Source organism: Ictidomys tridecemlineatus, chromosome 4 (genome assembly GCF_052094955.1).
Source record: "Ictidomys tridecemlineatus isolate mIctTri1 chromosome 4, mIctTri1.hap1, whole genome shotgun sequence".
In the NCBI taxonomy this organism is placed as follows: domain Eukaryota; kingdom Metazoa; phylum Chordata; class Mammalia; order Rodentia; family Sciuridae; genus Ictidomys; species Ictidomys tridecemlineatus.
This window is the reverse complement of record NC_135480.1, coordinates 138,521,918-138,545,657: the sequence shown is the minus strand read 5'-3', so window position 1 is coordinate 138,545,657 and position 23,740 is coordinate 138,521,918. Positions and strand designations below refer to the sequence as shown.

The 23,740-nt window shown below is 34.5% G+C and overlaps 1 long non-coding RNA gene across 1 annotated transcript; it reads right to left on the bottom strand.

The window, feature by feature from the left end:
• Positions 1–1,880: 1,880 nt before the first annotated feature.
• LOC110598022 (uncharacterized) lies at positions 1,881–21,393 on the bottom strand. The gene is made up of 3 exons (XR_002483806.3): positions 21,165–21,393; positions 3,117–3,196; positions 1,881–2,100 (listed from the first exon to the last, which is right to left on the bottom strand). It is a non-coding gene; the product is annotated as an uncharacterized LOC110598022 (long non-coding RNA).
• Positions 21,394–23,740: the final 2,347 nt, after the last annotated feature.

Here is a 23,740-nt window from a genome sequence, read left to right as displayed (position 1 = left end):
CAGATACAATTAAGAGATGATCAGATGTCTGCACTCCCATGTTCATTGAAGCACTATCCACAGTATCTAACTTATACAATTCAACTACATGTCTATCAACAGAAGAAGAGATAAAGAAAATGTGCTATGTATACACAATAAAATACTATTTAGCCTTAAAGGAGAAATTCTGTCATTTTTGACAACATGAATGGGATTGGAGCTCATTATGCCAAGTGAAATAAGCCAAGCACAGAAAGACAAATACCACAGATTGTCTCATTTATATGTGGAATGTAAAACCATAGAACTCAAGAGCAGAGAGGAGAATGGTGGCTTCCAGGGGCTGAGGGGTGGGACATACAGAGTATGAAGCCTTACTTAGAAAAAAGGGATATTTTTTCTCTTTTTGGAAGTCTGTCACATAACAGTTAATAGTTAATAATAGTGTATTGTACATTCCAACACTGGGAGTAAATTTTAAGTGTTCTCATTACAACAATTGATATGTATTTGAAATGATTGATAGGCTCATTAGCTTGCTTTAATTATTCCATATTATATTCATAATGCATGGCATCATTTTTGTACCCCATAGGTATATACAAGTATAATTTTTCAACCTGCAATTTTAAAAAGAGAGATTATCGAAGTAACCTTATACTTTTATATTCTTGACTAGATAACAAAACTCACTTACTGGGAAATATAATTTTTTTAAATCTACAAAATTCAAAAATATTTAAAATGATCCATTACTTAGTATATGTAAGCCCCTTAAAGGACATTAAAATAGTCCATATTAGAAAACATGAAAGGTGAAAAGTATTCATTAGTCCTTCACTCTTTTTTTTAATGATTGTTCAAAACATTACAGAGCTCATGATATATCATCTTTCATACATTTGACTATATATTTTTCATTTTTATACTGTGCCATTTCTGTGTAATAGTATAGTGTTTTAAAACTTATATGAAATTTCTATTTTGATGAAGTATGCCAGAAGACTGCTAAACTACAGTTTCAAACATATTATTTGTTGATGCAATATTTTATTATGGGTGACATAATATTTTATTATGGATCCATCTTGCAACCTGGTATATGTAGTGATATCTCTGTAAGTAGACTTTTTAATTTATTCCATTTTTTTCACATTGGGACACAAATGTTATATATATTTATATTCTTTTCTAAAATTTCTCTCATTGGAATTATCAGACCTTTGTTTTATGTCTGTAAGATATATATTGTGATTGGATAGTACTAAAAATATGAGAAATGAGGACAAACCAACAAATCAATTTTTTTAGCATGTCTACATTTTTTAAATATGTGCATTTCATTCTAGGATACTATTTTGTAGCTAGGAGGAAGCAAAGTATATTTTAATCAAAACACATGATTTAATAGGTTAACATAAAATCCTGAAAGAATTGGCAAACAAAATGTGCATTGTGAATTTTATAATGAATTCTCATTCAAACTTTAAAATTCTATACTCTTTTAATATGTACATTTATAATTCAATATTTAAATTTTAGTATCTTGGGTAACTTTTTTTAATCTAGGGAAGGAAGTTTGTTTACACTTTTAATATTATCTGATATATTAGAATTGTGAAATATTATTGTGACAGTCTTTTTTCCTACTAATACAGTCTCTGACCATTTCTTCTTAATATAACTGAAAAACCACAGACTGGGTAATTCACATATAGCAACAATGTATGTTAGCTTGTGGTTGTGGGATGTGGGAGGTCCACAGTTGGGCTGTGCCTCTGGTGAGGGCCTTCTTACTGATAGAGACTCTCTGCAGATTTCCAGGGTGCCATAGCCCTGCTGGCTGGGCAAACTAACCGGGTGTAGGGGGGTGGTGACAAGGAACTTGTGTAGATTGATACAGCAGGAGTGGAGCCGTTTACTGTAGGACAGAAGGGGTATATATACATTACTGAATACACAGTTTATCTTAATTAACATAAACTAGATATAGCAGTCAACCAATAAGGAATCTCCACACTTAATGGCTCGCTGGCATTACTTCTCAAACCACTCCCTCTGGCAAAATGCCTGGCGCCATCTTGACTTGTTTACAGACTCTAACAACAGGGTGTATACCTGAGAGAGAGGTACACAGGAGACAGAATCAAACTCTGTTTTATAACAGACCGACTTTATAGATAACCCATCAACTCACTAGTCTATTAATAAGTGAATTAATCCATTCATGAGACCAGAGCCCTCAGGACTAATCAGTTATTAAATATTCCACCAAGTCCCACCACTTACTGCCTCACAATAGGGATTAGATTTCAGCGTGAGTTTTAGGGCCAAGAAAACCATAGCAGTCACCATCCAATACACATTAGAAGCTATATATTACTGTATTGATCATTTCCATGATATGTTTATGTGTCACACCAGTCAGTATGTTAGAATGTTAGAAATCATATATCAAAGAAATAACAGAGAAAAATAATAAGCAAGTTTATACATAAAATGCTGACTCAAACATAAACTGTCACTGATGTATAGCGATGCTATAAAAAAGATTTACAAAAATATATTTATTTTCACTGTAAAAGTCTAACACTCACATTTATGTATATGATTATTAGTGCTGAGTATCTCAAAATAGAAATATTTAAGAGTGGTTACTGAGAAAATACTGTGAAGATAAAGGGAATGATTGAAAAATGAATGAATACTATATCTACACAGTAAGAAAAATTAAAATATTATTTCAGTAAAATTGGGACATTTTAAAAGGTCAGACAATGCCACAAATAGTTGAATATTGGTCCAAGTGGTTTATAAATTGTTCTGCATTAGAAGCAATTTTGGGCATGAGGGAATGCATCTAATAAATAATGTCATAAATTGAGGAAGACTTAGACTTATGCACTATTTAAATACCTTGTACAGGTGCTCTGGTTTGGGTTCGGTTTGAATGTGTCCACTAAAGGTGCCTGTTTTGAAGTTTAACAACTATTTTGCTGTATTAGAAGTGGGAAACCATCTGATTATGGTATTCAGAGGCAGGCCTTGCAGAATGACTAGGGCATCTGATTTCCTTATAAGTGGCTTTATAAAGAAAAGGAGGTGCATACATATGTACACCTCATGTCTCTCACCTCTAATACTCTGCACCACCTCCAGAGACTTCCAGCAACATGGGCATCATCAGTTACAGCCTCTTGACCTTGGAACAGAACTGTGAACCAAATTAAATTTTTTTTCATTAGAATTTACCCAGTATGGCATTGCATTATTAACAGAAAATGGGTAAACATAACGGTTTTAAGACAAATAGTTACACTAGCAATATTTGCTATTATTGTTATTCGCTTATATTGTTGGGAGAAGTAATTTTCCTTGAAAACTGGTAGAGAGGCGCTGGTTGGCTAGCAGATCTTCTGTATTTGCAGACATATGATAATGGTAACATCTTACCCTCTGTAGTTACACAGGGTCATCTGAGTGTGTCAAGACTATGGGATATGAAAGAAAGTTATGCATGTGCTAAAAGACTGGGGATGTATTTTGTAGTACAAGATTTCTTTGTTCCTGTGGCAGCAACTGGGAAAGCCTAGGTTTAGATGGAGGTGACACATATATCCCACTAAGGATATATGCTTTGGACAATTAACTGGACCTCAAGAAATATACTTTTTTGTAAAAGCTGAATTGTGTTATGTCACTGAAATAGGAATGGTGTTGCTATGGTTTGGATCTGGAATGTCCCACAAAGGCTCATGCATTCAAGACTTGGTCCCCAGTGCAACAATATCCAGAGGTAGGAGGTTGGGGAAGTTATTTACTCTAAGCTCATCAATGAATTAATCCAGTGATAAATATATAACTTGATGGCATTATTGGGAAGTTGTGAAAACGGTAGGAGATGGAACCTCATTGAAAGGAGTGGGTCCTCAAGGGCATGCCCTCATGATTGCCATGAGCAGTTTTGCTCTGCCACACTTTTCCAAGCCATAATGTTCTTTCTCACTACAGGCCCAGAAACAGGAGAGCCAAGTAATCTTTTATTCAAACCTCTGAAACCTTAAGCCAAAATAAATCTTTCTTCTCCTGAATTATTTTTTTCCAGATATTTTGTCACAGTGACACAAGGCTGACTAATGTAGATGCTAACTACTTTACTGTGACCTCACCTCAACAGACTGATCAACTTAAAACTTCACAAGCACTGTTTAAAAGCCTGATTGCCAGACAATAGTGCAACCTGAGTAAGTTTGAGATTTAGCTTGAGCTGCTCTCAGAAGAATGCAGTATCTGTGAAGTGACAGATATTGCACTCGACAGTTTTAAAATACACTTTCATATTTTCATGATTCACGTAAAATAATGATCAAAATAATGTATGATTGGATAGAAGTGATATTCTTCCTATGCCGTGTTTGTCACCACCTCCCACAGTTCAGTGCTTCTGAATTCACACAGACTCTGGTTTGAGAAACATGACTTCAAGTGTTAACTTGGTGCCATATTCAGAAAAAAAAATTATCGGAGTAGCTAAGAGAAGAATATAGGGAAGATCACTTCTCAAATAATGCAAAGAAAAAGGAATGGGTAATGTGAGAAGAAAAATATAATATAATTCACATAAGGGAAGAAAAGAAAAGGAATGAATAAATGAAGAAAAAATATCAATGGGACAAATGTAAAATTCAGAAAAAGGATGGCAGAAATAAATTCAAGCTTTTCAGTAATCACTTTTGATATAAATGCATTGAACTTTTAAATTATCTTAGCTTGTTTTCTCAGAAGCAGACCTTTCCTCCCTTTCACAATGATTAGTGGACAATAATTTGAGATCTGATACCAGGAAGGAGTTAGGAGACAGGGAAAGCTTTGGCAGCTGAGGTTCTATCCACAGGGGCATCTCTGGGAGAGAAAGTGGAGTGGTCCAGGGTGAAGGAGCTGCCTTATCTATTCAACAACTTCCATCTCCTTTGCCTGAGGGCTGGTGCAAGGGCATTCGCTCTCTGGTACTTCCAAGCTGGCAAACATTTCATGCAGCCACAGAAAGCCCTCCAACAGAGCATCACTGACTTTTCTAGTAAGGAGGTAGTGTCCAATTTTCCTTTCTTTTTCTTTCTCTGTCTTTGCCTAAGTCTTCCATCTGAAAACCTAGAGCTAGAGCTACTGTTAGTAGGAGTTCAGGGACACCAAGATGGCAGAGACAGGGTATTAGAAAGAAGTCTCTGGAGGGCAAGACGAGGGGACATATCCTGTCCCTGTTTACAATAAATCCATTACCATGAAAACTCCCGACACTGAGGACTTACCACCATGATCACTTCCTCCACAGGCTCAGTATTTTAAAATGATGATTAGGGGTAAAATGGGCAGTTTGCTAATTAAGCTTTCTAAAGTAACCAATAGGAGAAAATTGGAAAATATTCTGATCAAGTATCATCAGGAGGCAAAATGGGTAATGTCTTCAATCAGGTCTGTAAAGGAAGAGAATGGGTCATAGCTGAGCATATAAGACACTAATTTCCAGACATTTGGGCTTAAAACAATGGAGTTAACAGTCTGTGGACTGAGACCTCCCATACCATGAGCCAAAATAACATTTTGTTCCTCTAAGTTGTTCTGGTAGGGTATTTTGGTCATAGCAGCCCCAAACCTGACTGAAACAGGTAGGCTTTCTTCTACTTCTCCTCTAAGTTCTCCAGCCCAAAGTAAGAATCACTAGGAGTTTAATTTTAGTGGCATAGCAACTCTCTGTCTTTGCCTTATTCAAACTCCTTATATTTCTGAGGCTTCCATCTGTTCAACCCCATGGCTGCAAAGTCCCCAAGCATTTCATTTAGTGATCCCAAAGAAAGAAATGGGAAGACTCAACAGAATGGTTTTCTGTATTCTATTACTTACACACTCCTTGGAAGAGATGAGCTAGGATACATGGAGGGCCACCTCCATGATCAAGGAGAATATATGGAAGAAGTTGTATGCTGTTTCAGTCAGCTTTTTTTTGCCATTGTGACCAAAACACCTGACAAGAACAATCTTAGCAGAGGAAAAGTTTATTTTGCTCACAGTTTCAGAGGTCTCAGTCCATTGATGGCTGATTCCATTGCTCAGGGACCTGAGGTTAGGCAGAACATCATAACAGAAGGGTGTGGAGGAGGAAAGCAGCTTAGTATATGGCATCAGGAAGCAGAGAGAAGTTTGCTCACCAGGGACAAAATATATACCCCACAGGCACATCCCCAGTGCCCCACCTCTTCCACTCATACCCTACTTTCCCATAATTACCACTCAGTTAATCCATTCAAGTGGATAAGTGCCCTGATTAGGTTAAGGCTCTCATAATCGATTGGTTCACCTCTAAACTTTCTTGCATTATTTCACACATGATCTTTTGGGAGACATCTCATATCTAAACCATAACATATGCCACCACACAGATTCATTTCCTCAGATGTTTTATGAGTACATTCTTTTACTTTACAATCAGGGTCACTCCGTTCAGATCACCACCTAAAAATTTTAGTTAGGAGAAGCAGCCTGCTTGCTCCCCCTCTACATTACCTTGATTATTGCATTCTTCAGAGACTTTATCTTCCTGCAAACTTTCTCAGGCACTGATTAGTGTTGAACACTGTCTTTATCTGTTTTACTAAGTTTAAGTCTCTCTTCTCAAACTTGTTGCTCTTCATATACTTAAATAGATAAACAATTAAAGATGAATAATACTACATTAACAAAACCAAAGACCCAAGAAGACAAAAAAGGTGATAAGCATCAGGCATCTTACCAAAGGAAGCAAGACAGTCCCTGAAAATCTGATTCAAGTTTGAAATTTAGCAAAAATGTTAACATTTATTCAATTGATGACTCTTTCACTGAACTTAACTTTTAGATCAGCAAATAAAGATTTTAGAAAATATTAAAGAGGGGAAAATATATGTCAGTGCAGTTGTGTGTTCAGAGGTAGCTTAGGTTAGTTTTTGGCAGTGAGCCACACCCATGAGTGGAAATTCCCTATGCTAGAAAAGTAACTCTTCACTTCTCCTTCACATTGAATGAAATAGACTGAAGGAAGGAACACAAGGTATTCAAAGTTCAATCCCAGTATTCTCTGTTGGGCTATGATATCTACCACTGTTTCCTCTTTCTTATGCATCAGTAGGAGACATCAGCCTATCTTTAGCCTACCAAAGCAGTGCACTGGGGCCACTTTTTAAATTAAACATTTGTTTTCATTCATTTTATTCCCATTCTCCCAGTCCATTCAAAAGCATTCCTCATGAATCACCTTCAGGGTAGTGAGGATAAGGAAAGAACAAAGAATGAAATTCTAAACTGTAAAGCAGGCTGTTGCAATCCAAAGCAGAAACAATGTACTTGAAGTTCTGAAATACAAGTCCAAGTACCAGACACTTGAAAGAGAACGGGGTGTTTCAAAAGTTATATATGTTTGTTTTTTAGTTTTTAGTTAAAAAAATATACTTTTGAAAACAAAACACAGAACCTACAATAATTGCCATGAGTCATTAAGAAGGGAAGAAAACATGGTTGTAAAGTAACCACCAGTCCACCAACGGAAAGCTGAATAAATGAAGACAAATCCTTGACAGGAGGGTTTTGGTGCACTGTGTCTCTGAGAAGTTCCCAGAGACATTTCTCTTCCTCTTCTGCACACATCCCTAAATAAGTTTGCTGATGGAGATAGAATATTTAGAGTCTTTGGACTGACTCTTTAGCAGTCTTAAGAAATCCCCTCCTTCCTCTGCTTCTGAACAAAATGGTGGAGTAAGGAAACCTCTGAAGCATCACTTCAAATCTTGTCTTCTCTGTCTTCCTATTCAGCACTGGTACCATGACTAATCTGTAATAGTTAAATTATAAGAATAAAATTAAAACCATCCAAAGACTGATATAAGTTGACAGCTCTTTCTCTAGGCTCAAGAATTGCCTAATTTACCTCTTGCCCCAGAGCTGTGCCATGATATAGGTGTTCAGGGTCATCTTAGGACTCACAGATGTGCAACTTGGCAACCCAAGTGTATCAGTGCCCTTCGAAGTCACATTTGACCAAGAAAGAGATGTGATCCAGTGGAGAAATGAATAGTCCCTTCTTTTCCTAAATCATGGAGCTGATTTTAAGAAGTCCATGGGATTAAACAACTAGTCAAATATAAGAGATTCCAAACCAATAATCTCATATTGGATTACCAGTTTATAAATTATTCGAACAACCGCTTACTCTTGTTTCTGGGAGCACATTGCCTAATAAAGTACTTGCATTAAAGTCCCTTGTCATGAAATGGTTAATGGTCCCTAAGATTCTCACCTGCAGTGGAGTAGAAGGAAGTACATTTGATTATGGAGTGACTGCCACAGCTGAATCATATATAGGGAAAACACAATTACAAGAATTAATAACTGTTGAAAACCTTGAAAATGAAAATAACAGAGAGGAACCCAAGAAGTTCTCAGTGTCTGATGCTGGATCAATTGTATATCTATATGGAAAAGAATGAATCCTAATTTCTCTCACACACCATACCAAAAAATCAGTTCCATATATATTGGATATTTATATACAAAAAAGAAAAATTGTACATTTTTAGGAGTTAACAGAAAAGTGTCTTTATGATGGCTAGTATTTTTGCAAAAAAATGTATTAAAGCACAAAGTACAGTTATTTTCAAGAGAAAATGATAAGCTGAAGTATATTGGGGTTTGGGGCTGCAGGATTAGGTATAATCAGCTGGCATTTCAACTTTGCTGCCTTCTTCCCCTTATTCAGTTTCTCCTCACATTTACATGCTTTTCCTGTGAATACTAAAAACACACATCCTTGGTTCAAATTCTGATTCTATGAACACGTGACCAAGGCAACATATGACCAGGTGTTTAAGTTCAGAAATCCAATCAAAGAATTGGATGTTAAATCCACACTGAAATATCACATCCAAGAAAACAGTTGAAATATAAGAATAAAATTTAAAATGAGGAAGACAAAATCCTTGGGTGTTGATGAAAAATCACTTCTAATTCCTATTGCTGAAAAAAGAGCACATTTGCATGACCATTTTGAAAACTTCCTTTGAAAATCATCTACAGCCAAATATATCAATATATCATAATCTAATAACCCAGTAATTGCATTTCTCAGTTTGCGTCCAGTAAAATTATATATATATATATATACACACACACACACACACACACAATAATGTTCATGGCAGTACTATCTCTAATTGATTCACAAAGGAAACTACTCAAGCACTTATAAATGAGAAAACAACAAACACACTACAAAATGAATAAAGCTAGATAAAAAAGAATCTATACTGTAACATTATATTTGTGTGAATTCAAAAATAGGAAAAATAATAATACTAAGAATAACTTTCACATGGGTTACAAATTTGAAAATTTGAAGAGTGTTTGGGGAAGGGCTTCTGATTTGCTAGTAACATTCCGAGTTTTAATCTAGCTATTACATACAGATATGTTTAGATGAAAAAATACAAGTTATAAACCTTATACTTAGTTCTGTATTATTACATATGTTATGGCTCAATAACAAAAATAGTAATATGTATGTAAGTAGTAATAGTATACGACAAGGCTTAGCCCAGTAAAATGTGAAAGTCATCTTGTAAAATCCACAAAGTGTCTGTGCCAGCAATTAGAACTGAATCAGCTGTAGGTGTAGATACATACTAAACAGAAAATTAAACATTTTATGATATAAAAGACGGCATAATTGCAGAAGTTAGAAGTGCACGGTGTTTCTAATGGTTAGGAAGTCGTACAGATTATGTATGTTAAAATCTTTGCTTGACTGGAAAGAGTAAAACCCTAAGATCTCACCTGGAGTTATTTGGGTGGACAACTTAGAATCTTGAAACTCAGACCTGTTCAACCCTCTGGGTTGGCAGAAGAAGCCTCCTCCCATTGTCAGGTGTGAAATCTTCCCCATAACAGGATCATGCTTACACTGCCAGAAGGTACTCCTTAGGACCTACTCCTACCATTGCTCATTGCCACCAAACTGATAACCAGCATTAAGTAGCAGCACTGATGGTCCTAAGACACAGATGTGATTCCTCTTTGAGATAGGAACATGGTGAAGAACTAAGATAAATGGAAAATTCAGAATGTCTATGACAGATTACAAGAGATGAAAAGAACACAGCTGGTAGGAATGTTATATACTATATGCATTATGTGATCCCCAAGAACTCACTATCTGATGATGTTGTTTGAGGAAGACCAGATAACATTCAATTCATTAATATGATAATGAAAGAACTGGTGACAGGTCCCACAACATCTTCCCCGAAGCTCAGTTTTAGCTTCAGTTTAGAACATTAACCATTTTATTTGAAATATTTTCAAAGTAATTCCTGAGTATTACCTTGAAAGGGATTTGGATGAAGTGAATTGAATAGAGGGTACAAAGGGAACTGAATGGTGCAAGGAATGTATGTATTTGGAGGATATTTATTGAGCTTTCCTTCAATTACTGTCTAAATATTATAGATCCTGCTATTGTGACCTACAATTTCACACAATGAAAAGTAACAGTGTTTTAGTGAAGAGTTGGGCTATGAACCCTGCATTTCCTACTCTAGGACTGGGCACTCACATATATATAATCCAGCAGTACAGAGAGGAGTTAATATTCTAGGGCATCTATCAGTGAATGAGGTTGCTGGGTAGATGGTTTTCGTCCATGGAGAAGTCTCTAAAGACACATTTCATTCAGTTCACAGCATCAAGCATCTGGTTGCTGCCAAGGTGACCAATGTATTTTGTTATAATGCTCCTTCCACATTTTGCTTCATTCCACATTTTGCTATTTTTTTTTTGTCCCAGATTCCCAATATCTAGATAGCAGAACTTACATGTTTGGCCCAGTCCTACATTTCCAGGGAATATGACCTAAGTCTTAAGTGGGTGCCTAAATACGTGAACATGAGGCTTTCCTTACAGAGTCTAGGATGAAGGGAAGAAAGCATTAAGAATTCCTAAGCTTCCCCAGGAAGATTTTTTAGCTTCTCAAAGAATGCTTAATTATTAAGGAGACCAGCAGAAATGTGAAGGTTGGGAAGGAAATAAAAAAACTCTGTGGTCCTGATATCCGGAAACCATGAATAAGCTACTAGTATTAAGAATATGGAGTTAACAAAGACCAATAAAGACACATTATTTCTAGAAAAATGATATACAAGCAGAGAAAATCATTCAGACCATGTTACTCTAGGTGCCTGAAACCAATCCTGTAAGACTTTATTTCATTCCCAAAAGAGAACACAGACTACATGGACAAGACTAATTCTTCTCTTTCAATTTTACCAAAAAAGATAGAGACTTAAAACTTATACTGAATAAATTTCTGCATATCTGTTAAATATAATTCTGACATTAGTGTTAACATTGTTTAAAAAACAAGATTGATTTCAGACAGATAATTGTTATTTTAATTTCTACATAGGAGTTTATAAACTGGATCTATAAATATTCAACCCACTGTAAGTTGTAAACCAAAATCAAATGGTACATTTTTACAGTGGGTTTTTTAGTGTTCTAGACAAGGATATGCTACCAAAATAGCATTCCATTAGTGTATAGAGCTATATTTTCTCTATTTCATGAGATATAGTATCGACACATCTTCTGTCTTGTCAGGTAAATGATCCAGGATTTCACCTGGGAAATATACATAAGACTCTTTAGCTTTCATTTTCTAATGATTTTCATTTTTAATTTTAACAGTAATATTGTTTTTATATCCATGGGAAAAAACCCCTCTGGGCTGAACTGTACTATTGTCAGTTTAGTTAAATCAAAACCAGTTTTTTTGAAATAAGCATCCTATAAATTTTAGGATTAGAGTTGGTCTAAAGAGGAGCTTGTTTGAAATATGGAAGGTGGAGAGAAACAACTGCTCTTATCAGTAATTCATGGTTCTCTAGAGTGATAAGCAGGCACAGAAGTCCCCAAATGTCCCAGCCTGCCCTCATTCTTCCCGGGTCTACATCCAGATTGTCTTTTGGTCTGATGGCACTGCTGACTACCAATGGCCGCAGGTCAAAAGACATTCTTGTCTTGGAACCAAAGGGGTAGTATCCACACATGGGTAATGCACACAGGGACTCATGACCTTCCAGTTAGCACCCAATTTTGCTTAATGTTGGTAATAAATATCCTGCTCCCCATTTTGAAGACTGGATTTGCTTGGCTCCTCAGATTTCCCTGTAACCTCTGAGCTGTTAACTAATGACAGGGCTTCAGCAGGAATGATTCTTGAGTCTTTCTCTGGTCTTCTTCCTTTTTTTCTTCCCTATCTCCATTTCCTCAGCTTATTTTGTATATTGTTGAATATCTAATCCATACAATAAATTCTTCATTTTCATACATTCATTGTGCCTCTGCTTCCCTGAATGAATCCAAATACCCACAGCTCCAAACTAATGTTTAAATGAAACCACCATCCAGGGGGGTTCCTATTTTGGCTCAGACACTGACTTAAGCACTGATAATTCATGTATCTTCCAGATTTTTATGAATAATTTAGCTATGATTAAACAGTAACTATATTGTGAAGTAGGTAACTTCCATCAAAAATTCATCTCAGAATTTAAAGACATTGATGAGCCAAATCTTATCCAATCCCGATAAGCATAATAACATTTCCTTGCTGCTAGCAGCACCCCTAGCAGGTGAGTCTGCTTCCCAAGTGCACTGGGCTATGACTTTGGGGAGTACAAAGTGTGGTGACCGTAAGTCTGAGCCTGCTTTTACTGGTAGAACAACTCTCACTATTTTATCTGCATCTGTTATGAAGAAAAATATATTACCATGGATCTTTTAAACCCAGACCAGACATTTGAACTGTCATTTTCACCTCTGATTTCCATCAAGGTTCACAAAGCTTTTAAAGGCACTCAGTAATGTATCCTGTATATCCAGATCCACAAAAGGCACCGTTTCTGTTCTACAGGGGTGAGAGGCAGAGCGCCCGACTCTTTGTAGTCCACGACCAGGGAGTTCAAAAGCACCAACAAAGGACTTTTATGCAGCCAAGGACTTTTTTCTATGACTTTTATTCTGAGCAAAATGTATTCAGCCAGGAAAGAATGGGAAATAGTGGTCTTAAAATAATTTCTGTGGCAGAAACTGGATTTCAAATGATATAATGAACTAATGTGCGGTAAAGGGATGGAAATAATTAGCTCAGACAAGGCATTTGATAGAGTTAGCAAAAATATAATTGATACACATTTTATGTGATTCTTATAAAAAGGATTATATGGATAAATTAATAGTCTTTGCTAGCTATACTTGAAAATATAGGTACATGACAAATATTGGCATAATATTTTGTGGTATATAGGCTGAAAAAATTCAAATATCTATTCTTAATCCAAGACTGTGTTATTTTTCATAACATTTCCCTTTAGATTTATAATTTTGATGCATAGATATTGTTCATGATTTTTCAGATAATTTGATAAAAATTACAGAATATGAATACAAATTCAAATGCACAAAACACTGGAACAAGAATCAAATTAGGCTAAAACTGGAAATCATAAAAGAATATGTCTACCTGCTATCCTTAGAATAATTTATATACTTCAAGTCATGTATTTAGATGAGTATTAAATAATGTTGATCTCTCATACTCTTCCTGCAGACCGGAGTTAACAATTTAAAAATTTCAATTTCTTTAGCATTAAGGTGACTTACTTACGGAGGAGGGAAATCTATTGCCTAGAAAACCACAGAGTTTACCATTAGTGTCCCATTGCAGGCTCCAATGACAGGAGTCCTTCATGCATGCCATCAGTAGCTCTGGGCTACTACTTCTGCTTCAGACAGTTATAAGAGAAAACACAGCAGTTGACTAAACTTTGTACAAGACAAGAAGTGTTTTGAATTGGTGTGTAAAGGCAACGTATTTACTCTTCAGACTCTGGAAGTGCTGGAATTATGTCTGATATAATATCACCATCATAGTTGGGGATATTATCAAGGCTACAGGAATAGGAGCTGAGCTAGCAGCTATTGATGACACTGGTTGTTTTGTAATGAACTCCTTCCTCTGGAATTGGTAGATGAGCAGCACATTCCATGACTTTATTCATTCATTGGCTGCTTAGAGACATAGGCCATAGTACTAAAAAATATTTGGGGACACTTTAAACACATTTTTGGAGTAATACTCAGTTTGTGAAGTATAAACTGATTTCATTCTCTCTTAGAAAAACTTTTGAGAACTAATATTCTAAATCTAAATGAAATAAAGTACAAAATTAAAACCACTGAAAATAAGTCATTTGCAACAAGAGCTGTAGGTATGTAAGATATTTTCAGTAGGGAAAGCAGGGTGAAGGGCACAAGGGAACTCAGTATAGTTCCAGTAGCTCATAAGGCTCAAATACTAAACAATGAAAATGTAGGAAGTGAAAAAATTCATAAGAAACAGTTTTTGTTATTTTAATGTACTTTGTTTTGTAAATCAGACATTCTCTTTTCTCTATTCTGTACTAATTGAAATGTCTTTCATTAGCCACAATGCAGGTAATTCTTGTAATGGTGGTTACATTTACTCATATAGGAGCTTTAAAGAAGAAGATTAGAGGCTTTAGTATCCAGTAAAATTAACATTAAAATGTATAAAGGAGAAGTGAAAAATTAAACAAAAAAAAACAAATAAAACAGGGTCTCTAATTATGGGAGAGGTCATGAATGAAACAAGCATGAAAATATTGGATCGTCTGAACTTGGGGAATATTGGGAAATAATTTTTTTCTCCTAATAAATGTTTATAGGTGTGTGTATACACATCACTAAAAAGGGTTAGAGACTCAGTTGAAATGAAATCATGGGGATACAAGGATTTTTTTCTTTATCATTGTCGTTAGCATCAGCAGCAATCTTGTTGCCTTTGGTCAAACACCTAGTTTTTTTGTCAGGTACCTTTCCAAGTCTTTCTTAGCAAATTTTGTATTGGAATCCCTTAGCTTCTAGCTGGAACTACTCATATTTAATACAAAATATTTCTTGTATTTTTCCAAAGGAATAATAGAAATCTCTATTGTTGAATCATTAACATAGTTAATATTGTGGTAATGTAATTTGTAAATGGTATCATTCAAAAATAATATTTTCATGCTTACATGATACTATAAAGAGACATGATAACACCAAATCTTCCATTTATTTTTGAGTTTCAACTGTGTCCTGGGTTTTTTACTTCAATTTAATTGTGTTAAAATAGATCTGTTGAAGCTTATACTTTAATGGAAGTAAGAACAGTCACAACACAATTTAAATAAATAACAGTTACAAATTAATAAGAACTAAATAATAAAATTTAAAGTATTTTTGTCAAGTAATCTGGGTATTCTGAATTGTGTCATGAGCTAGCAGTGAATCATTCCTAGAATTATGTACTCCTGGACCAACAGTTCTCACCTGGAAACTCTGTTCTGATTCTATGTATTCTATGTATGTGTAAGCAGATTTTTTGCTTTTATTTTTATAATCATTTTAAAGCAGCATCTAATAAGAATGCAACTGCTTGTAAAAGACTAGAGTTAACATTCATTATTAAGTAACTTTTTCAGAACAGCACTAAAAATATATATAGGACTTTAGTATGAAACAAACCATACAGCCATGTTGTAAAGAAAAATGCATTCATATTAAAATTTTAGCACAAGAATTAAAATCAAGAATCAATACATGGGATGGAATCAAACTAAAAAGTTTCTTCTCAGCAAAAGAAACAATCTGTGAGGGGAACAGAAAGCCTATATCCTGGAAGCAAATCTTTACCCCTCACACATCAGATAAAGCACTAATCTCTAAGGGTACATAAAGAACTCAAAAAGCTAAGCACTAAAAAAAAAAAAAAAAAAAAAACTCAATCAACAAATGGGCCAAAGACTGAACAGATACGAACAGATACTTCTCAGAAGAGGATATACAATCAACAAATATATGAAAAATGCTCATCATTTCTAGCAATCAAAGAAATGCAAATCAAAACCACTCTAAGAATTCATCTCACCCCAGAGTGGCAGCTATTATGAAGACACACAACAATAAGTGTTGGCGAGGATGTGGGGAAAAAGGCACACTCATACATTGCTGGTGGGACTGCAAATTGGTGCAGCCAATATAGAAAGAAGTATGGAGATTCCATGGAAATCTGGGAATGGAACCACCATTTGACCCAGCTATTCCTCTCCTTAGACTATCCCGAAAGTAGTTAAAAACAGCATACTACAGGGACACAGCCACATTAATGTTTTATAGCAGCACAATTCACAATAGTTAAACTGTGGAGCCAACCTAGAAGCCCTTCAGTGGATGAATTGATAAAAAATGTGAGATATATATATATATATACACACACACACACACACACACACACACACACACACACAATGGAATTTTACTTAGCAATAAAATAGAATAAAATCATGGCATTTGCAGATAAATGGATGGCGCTGGAGAAGATAATGCTAAGTGAAGTTAGCCAACCCCCCCAAAACAAATGCTGAATATTTTCTCTGATATAAGGAGGCTGACTCATAATGGGGTAGGGAGGGGGAACATGAGAGAAATAGATGAATTCTAGATAGGGAAGAGGGGAGGGAGGGAAAGGGAGAAGGCAGGGGATTAGCAAGGATGGTGGAAATGTGATGAACATTATTATCTAAAGTACATGTATGAAGACACGAATTGGGTGTCAACCTACTTTATACACAAACAAAGGTATGAAAACTTGTGTTATATATGTGTAATAAGAATTGTAATGCAAAAAAACCCCAACAAAGTACATGCATAAAGACATGAATTGGTGTGAACATACTTATATACAAAGATATGAAAAATTGTGCTCTATATGTGTAATAAGAATTGTAATGCATTCTGCTGTTGTGTATTGAAAAAATAAAATCAATAAAAAATTTTTCAAAATATTTTTTCCATATTATGTTCATGATAATTATTATTGTATTTTAAAGTCAAAATGCAATGTTATTCTTGAGAATGAGATAAACTATTTTCTACTGATGGATTTTTAAAGTAAGGTTACTTTATTTTGAATATTACAATCCATATCTTAAGAAATTTTGCCTAAAACCAGCTAACACAAAAACTTATTTGTGCTGAGCCAAGTCACATAAGCCTGTAATCCCAGCATCTTGGAAGGCTGAGGCAGGAGGATCACAAGTTCAAAGCCAGTTTCAGCAAAAGCAAGGTGCTAAGCAACTCAGTGAGACCCTGTCTCTAAATAAAATACAAAGTAGGGCTGGGGATGTGGCTCAGTGGTTGAGTGCCCCTGAATTCAATCCCTGATACTGCCCCCCACCCTGCCAAAAACAAACAAACAACTAAAACAATTTATTTTTCTGCTGGATTATTAGGTAACAGCTAGTATATATTATTTGCTTGTGCTGAAACATATGTACTATCTTTCACACAACTACTCCATGTGAAGTTACTGCTTTTATGGATCCCAACGTATAGGTGAAGTAACTAAGACTCTGTTGTTAAATACCTTGCCCAAGACCTCACAAATTAAGAACACAGTAGATTTGCTCCCAGTCAATCTGTCTCCAGAGTTTGCACACAAGCTTCCAGACAACTCTGTCTTCTTCAGCAAACATCTAAGAATGAAGAATGATCTTAACTTTTTGGATACTAACTAATGTAGACCTTCCTTTCAATAACCTGGTACTAAGTCTGCAAGACACTTTTGACAGTTTATTGTGTTAAAATGTACTGACCTGCCTTCCAGCATTTTCTATACTTTCCTTTTTTGTTAATATAAGAATGGGATTTATTATGGACTTGTTAAAATGGCAGGAAGACCTATAAGATTCTTTTAAAGAGCTCTGACCTAGTTTTATAAGTATGCAATGGGCTGCAAAGGTTTAAGGTTAAGATAAGGGTTTCTTTGCCTTAAATTTGCAAATCTCTGTTAATGAACCTGTTATGACTTTAACTTGGTTGCTTCACTGTACATCTAAAAAATTGATGGAAAATCTCAGTACCAAAAATTTTAGAATTGGAGCACTCTCTCTTAATTTGGCACAGTGCCTTGCTTCATAACAGGAGTATTTAATTGGGTTAAAATCCATCAATTCAAGTAATTTTCCAGCATTATTGCAATTTCAGATGAAAATTAGAGTGAAATATGGAAATAGAAAACAAACTTCTTTTAAAAAGTTTGTAAAAATTGCTATGAATACTGTTATGTTCTAGAGAGTGTTTAATGTAAATACATTATTTGAAATATTAATTTCACAGAAACAGAAATTAAGAGACTATCTTCTGAAAAAGAATGCTTTTGCTATATTAATATCCTATGTACAGAGGGCGAGGGTTGTGGCTCAGTGGTAGAGTGCTTGCCTCACATATGTGGGTTCAATTCTTGGCACCACATATAAATAAATGAATAAAATAAAGGTCTGTCAACACTAAAATTATTATTTAAAAGAATCCTTTTTTTTTATCTTGCAAGATTCGTACAAAGGAGTAATGATGTTTGTAAATTTTCAGTGCATTTACATTCAACAAATTCGTTTTAAATGCATCTAATTAAAATATTTATAGATATATCATTTTAAAGAAATAGGTTGTCCCTTAATTTTTTTAGAATTGAGCTTATAAAAATTATAGTAAATTTGTTCTCTATCTTGGTTACCCATTAGGATCACCAGGAGGATTTCAGGAAACACAAACACACATGAAAAGCCAATGCTACTACTTCAACCCAAGTAAAATAAATCAATGCTACTGTTTTCATGCATCTCCCCCTTTCCTGCCAGGTTACTTTAATAACTCACACTTTCTCCTTCCTCATTACTGACCTAGCTATGGTGTCTTTCTATGCCCGGAAGCATATGTCTAAACTATCCCCATATGGCGTTTTCTTAATAACATGCTGATTGCTAGACAAAATAATTTTTTTCATCCTTTGTATCTCTGAAGTCTTTTTAATCTTTTTCTGTTTCTCATGCCTTTTGGTATTTATCTGTCATTTAATTGCAAGTTTCTCATGGTCCATTTCTAGACCCCTTTCCTATAGTATGGAACATTGCATATGTCATCAACACCTATCTCCTGAATTGAACTGAATTTGGAAATCTGCCAATTAATATGGAATGAAATATAATGTAGAAGAATAATATAATCCTTCATTGTCAAGGGATTCTTTTGTCTATAGTTTCCTTAGAATGCTCTTCATATCATCCTTTTGTCGTATTATTTAGGCAATATGTCCATTTATGAAATAAACTTTCAATTTTTATTTTTATTTAAATGTATTTATGGTGTGTAGTAGGATAATTTGATACACATGTACAACGTGTAATGATAAAATCAACATGATTATCATTTTCATCTCTTCAGACATTTATCATTTCTACGTGTTGAGAAACTTCAGAATCTTTCTAGATTTTTATGCAATGTATAAATACATTGTTGTAAACTATGGTCACCCAGTTGTGCTATGGAACATGAGAAAGTATTAATCTTACCTGATTGTATTTTGCTACCAATTATCCCATCTCCCTTCCCCCCTACTGTTCCCTTTTCTTTCTGTCCTCTAGTATAACCACTATTCCACTCTTTTCTTCCACAAGATCAATTTTCTAGCTTCCACATATGAATATGCTTGCAGAATTTATCTTTCTGTGCCTGGCTTATTTTGCTTAACATATGTCCTCTAGCTCCATCCCATTGCTACAAATGACAGGATTTCATTCTTGTTTGTGGTTGAATAATATTCCATTGCTAACTTACCACATTTTCTTTATCCATTTATTGGTTTATGGATATTTTGTTGGATTGTATATATTTGTTTCTGAATAGTGCTGCAATAATCGTGGAAGTAAAGGCTTCTCTTTGAAGTATTGACTTAGGTGTGATTGTTTGGTGATGAATTATTTTTTTATTATATTTTAATACTCATCTTAAGTTTTACCTTTTCCCTAACAGGTTTCTGCCTTTCCTCCACTTCTAGAAGAACTGAGATCCTTTATGTGCCCAAAACACATTGTACAATTTAGTCATTGCACATTTTCTTTTCCTTTTTTAAACAGTGTCAGTTCCCTGAGGATAAGGAATGTCTGATTCTTCTTTGTATACCCCCCAAACTGGAAACTGATTGCCATAAAAAAGTTATTTGATTAAGTGGTTGAAGGATTCTTTGGCGAACAGTCTATCTATAGTTTTGCTCTCAATTTGATTGCTAACTTAGCAATCAGAGCCTAATTTCTCCCTCTACCGTGCCTTGGATTAGATGATAAACACATAGCAAATAAGACTTTTAATTTGAAGTTGACATGCAGGGGTCTTATCATATTGTCAATTTCCATTTCTTTTAAAAAATTTTCTAATATAATTATACACATCAGTGGGGTGCATTGTGATATACTTATACATATAAAATAACTTGGTTCATTTCATTCCCCAATACTTCCCTTTTTCCTCTCCTCCTTACCCTGGTCTCCTTCCTCTACCCTATTGGTCTTCCTTCCACTTATTTATTTTGTTAGTTGGTGGATTATGCTTATTACATAAAAGTGGGATTCATTGTGAAATATTTTTAGATGCATAATTTGGTGTCAATTTTCACTTCTTTTATAGATCTTTATTTTTTGACAGGGGATGTTACGGCATGAGAATATATGTATAGTCAGAAAACTGTATTTAGAAACCCGCTATCATAAAGAAAACCAATATGCCTGTGGAATAAATTGTTTTAAAGAATGACATCTCTCTTTAAATCCATTTGGTTTTTACTTTGATAATTTCTTGATGGTAGGTCAAGCCCTAGATTAAATGGCTACATTTCTCTCAAAAAAAAATAATTTTCCTCCTTGTCCCCTTTTCTTTTTATCTCTGTGGTATGCACAAACATATGTACATTTTAAGGTATAATTTACTCCAGAAATTTGTAAAAATTTCTATCACTTAATAACTATCAATATAACCTATTTTAGTGATTCATTTGCATCAAATTAAAATGTCTATTTTCATTCATATGTGTTATCTAAAAGAGAAACTTTTTTTTATAATTAGTTCTGAGATTGGTATCAGTGTAAGCAATTATCTTAAATGTAATTTTACAAATCAAACAATCACTTTTTATTGCTCCTCCGTCTTACCTGTTTGTGATGTTCTTCAACATCATTATGAGAGGGCTCTTAGAAACAAGACTGAACAGCAAACTTTCAGAGCTTCCCAGACTGGCCTTTTTTTATGGCTTCTTGCACTGTTATGTAAAATTTGTCCCAGCATTTTGCTCAGCGAGATGACAATTATTAACAATGTATTTCTCTAAACTGTTGCCGCAAAGCTATTACTCACGCAGGGTTACAACCGAGTTAATTTTGGGAGAGAGCTGTTCAAAGGGGCCGGGAGCTGTGGTGCTTATGAACGCTGCCTTTTCTCTTATTTCTAATTAGTGTGAAACGGTTCCAAACAGGAGTCAGCCCTGCAGAAGTCTGTGCAGCACAAAGCTGGGCTTGTTAACAGACGCAGGAAACAATTTTGTTTTGCTGAATAAACAACTGCGTCAGAAAGCCTTTTCAGAAGGAACACAACCTGATTCACCACACTCCTTAAACGTTGAACGCTGTTGATTTGCCTCAGAATCTTTTTTATTAAAATTTAAAAGGCCTATTATTTTGACTCAATGTAGATAATGATAGGTTTGTGATGGTTCCCTGCGTTAGAATCTGCAGTAGGTCTCTAGACTTCCCTACTGATATGTTTTCCTTCCTTTTTTTTTTTCTTCAATAAATACATTTTTATCTTTGGTTTTATGTGTTTTGGATGCACAACTGCCCTTCTAAATTTTCCACTCTACTATTAAATATTTTTGCTATCAACTGTTACCATATTGTAAGAAAATCTGCTTATTGTTGTTTCTATAATATTTAATTTGTGTTGTAGTACAGATCACTGTTTTCCTCCATTATAAATGCTCAATTTCCAGCCCATGCTGCTGATAATTCTTACCTATAAGAACTTAAAAAGAGGTAAGTAGAGTTTACCACTGTGGATCTTTTGACATTTGAATTAGGTGAGCTAATTGAACAATTGCTTCTGCTCTCAATTATATCTCAGATTTATCTCTTAGTATTCATTATAGACAAACCTAGACACCTGACAATGTTTTTGTCAAATCACACAAATCCCCATTCTAAGTTTTCCTTGAGTTACTCAGTAACCATCTGCAAAATTTCAGGTTCTTCTTGGGAATATTAAATATGTTCTAATTTTTTTTGTACTCTTCCAAAATGCCTAGTATATTTTAAGTGCCTAGAGTCAGTGCTTAATAAACATTTTTTGAACTATATTGTGCTTCTTATGGAAAATGTGAAAAGCTAAATTTTCTCTAAATGAATGTCTTTAAAATATACTTACATAAGTCGTAACTGTATTGTTATATTTAATTTCTAGTCATGAATGTCATTCATTGTTGTACTATCAGATACAAAGTCATTTCAGACACAGTGATCAGAGAATACTTGAGAGATAATAAAATCATAATCCCTATTGCTTTGATGTTCAAATTGTGCATTTATATTTAGGCAGGAATCAGAAAATCTAATCCTAAATGTGTTTTTCATTCTAAAATCAGTGAAAGAAATTATTTAACCAATGAAATGCTGTGGAGAGTAAGGCTCACTGAAGTGGTTTGGCTAAAAGAAAAAAAAAACACTCAATAGAATATTCATTGATATACCCAAATAAAAACAAACATACCAAAGCCGAGGAGAAGTTATGATGCTTTCTGCCCTCCTCTGCTTTGTTATGTAACCCTGATGTTAAGGTATGTTCCTTTTCTGTCTTTGTTAGTATCCTGATAATATTCCTCACTGCATAGTCACAAAAACTGAAGAGAAGCTTAAAGGGACTAGGTAGATAGGAAATAGGCATACAGCTAGGGGTAAAGAATTGGTTATAAATATATTTTAAGAAGATACACAAAATTACATATACACATATATCATGATTTGGAATTTTAACATTAATTTGTAATAATTTTCTCCTCCAATAGTCTCGATACATTGTTTATTATTCCTGTTCTGTGTACATACCAAAAAAAATAAATAAAAAATAAAAATAATGAAATCTTGCTTGAGGAGCAGAATATCAGAGAGAACTTTCTATGGCTTGAGAAATGTTTTTCATCTTTTATGTTCTTTTTATAGTTCTTTCCTGGAACAAAATCTCCTTAATTCTTACAGTGTCCTGTTTTTCTGTCCCTGAATTCTTGGTAACTTCAACACTCCACTCAGAGATCTATAAAGCAAAGTATTTTTTAAAAATGTTACATTAAATATGGACAAATCATTTATTTGAAAACATAGAAATAAACCTAAAGAATTTTAATGTAAACTAAACTACTAAAGAGAACATTCTTCCCAAATCTTAAGTTTTCCTAAATTTGCTTTATAGTAGTCTTTCTTCTTACTTCAAGTAAAATTCCACCTTCATCAAAACAAGTTGAGCTGGATTTTCTGTTAGTTCCTGTATGATCGCATTCATGAATATATATAAATATGTGTATTATATATATGTGTGTATTTTGTGCATGTTTTACTCAAACTAGAAAACTTTTATTTTTTAGTTTCCTGCCCCCTTGTGGATTTTTGTTATTGCTTAATTACTGAAATCAATATGTGAGAGGGGAGAGAAATAGTGAAATTCAGTTTTTATCAAGCTTGTCTTT